Genomic DNA, 1,852 nt, shown 5'->3' on the forward strand with positions numbered 1-1,852 from the left:
AATCTAGTAAAGCTACTTTGATGGCAGTGGTAGCAGTTGATTGATTGATTGATTGATTTAAGGTTTTCAGGCATCCTGTGGTGGTAGTAGTAGTGGTGGTGGTGGTAGTAGTGGTATTAGTAGTAGTAAGAGCAGAAAATTTTCAAATTATGTCCAAACTTTACTGTTGATTTTGAAGTATATAATAAGGAATTGTTTATTATTTTTTTCAACATAAACGCAACAGCTTCGTAATCAATTATATCTTTTTCTCATTTTACACTTATCAAAACGTTTTATTACTACAATCATTATTATGATTAATAGAACAATATTACGAGTAGCAGCATCTCCCCCAAACAGGACTTCATTGTTCTTAATTACCCAATACGTCTTGGATCCTCTTATCTAATGTTTACCACGAAGAGACCTTGTGACGTCATCCAACTCTCCTCTGCCACTATAAAATATCCCGTTCTCACTCGCACATTGTTAGTGTTTTGCTAGTGTCGACGAGGATCTAGACAAGTGTTTTCTTGCAAGTTATCTTATTTCTATTGTTGGGCTACTTGTTTTTATCAATATATGTGCCATAGTTAATAATGGCGTGTTTGTTTGTGGATATACTTGGCTTGTTCCATGTAAATAACGCATTGGTCATAATATTCCCGTCTTTGATATATTGCGAAGTAAACTTTGAGAAGTTGGACAGCGAAATGGAGGAAAGGCAATAGGAAGGCTAAAAAGTAGGGTGAAGCTAGAGACCAAAGAAAACGATGCAAAGTCCTTTAAGTAAAGCCTTCGGAGTTCTTCAAAAATTATCCTCCTTATGAGAACCTTAGAGGGACAATCAAGATGCCCCGTGGAAAGATGAAGTCCTTTCTGGAGACTCCTTGAGGCTCTGGTTATTAGTAGTGTATCTTGAAGGATAATTTATTACTCATCGATGTCCCACATATCACTTTCCCCTCTTCCATATTTATTCATTTTTTTTCCAATTTGTTTTGGATTCCCATTTCGTGTAATGAATTTTCGCATTGATTGTTAATTTTGCATTAGGGAAAGTGGTCACTATATATATATATATATATATATATACATGTACATATATATACTATATATATATATATATATATATTTATATACATACATGTACATATATATACTATATATATATATATATATATACATACATACATACATACATGTACATATATATATATATATATATCCACATATATACATGTACAAATGTATACACATGCATATTACTATATATATATATATATATATATACAGTGTGTAATATATAAATGTGTATATATATGTGTATATATACAGTGTATATAAATATACAAACATATATATACATATATATACATATATATATACATATATACATATATATATATATATATATATATAGAAGATATTATGGGATGGAGAGTTTTTTGATAAAGTAAAATGCCACTTTCTCTAAAATGTAAGTATTTTAATCAGATGATGCTACCAGTATTCACCTATACATCAGAAACTTGAAAGCCTTGCTATAGCCTTAGAAAATTAGCTACTTAAAACTCAAATAGCTATGGAAAGAATAATGATGGGAATAACACTAGGCGACAGACAAAGAGCAACATGAATACGGGAGCAAACTGAACTAGAGGATATTCTAATAAGAAAAGAAAAATGGACACGGGCACGACATACAATGAGAATGACAGATAAATAGAAGGACATTGAGAATAGCAGAATGAGTACCTAGATATTTTCTAACGAAGCAAGGGAAAGAAATAAGACGATGGATTGAGGATATAAGAAAATTTGCGGCCATAGAAAGACCATAAACAGACGCGAGTGGAAAGTCATGCTT

General features: G+C 31.4%; 1 protein-coding gene across 1 annotated transcript in view; it reads left to right on the forward strand.

The window, feature by feature from the left end:
- The first annotated feature begins 439 nt into the window (after window positions 1–439).
- The window catches only part of LOC137626087 (lithostathine-1-beta-like), a 12,748-nt gene continuing 11,335 nt past the window's right edge, over window positions 440–1,852 (forward strand). The window contains exon 1 of the mRNA XM_068357168.1: window positions 440–517. The gene's annotated coding sequence lies outside the window, so the exon portion shown is untranslated. The remainder of the gene's footprint in view (window positions 518–1,852) is intronic.

Source organism: Palaemon carinicauda, chromosome 33, assembly GCF_036898095.1.
Source record: "Palaemon carinicauda isolate YSFRI2023 chromosome 33, ASM3689809v2, whole genome shotgun sequence".
Taxonomy (NCBI): Eukaryota; Metazoa; Arthropoda; class Malacostraca; order Decapoda; family Palaemonidae; genus Palaemon; species Palaemon carinicauda.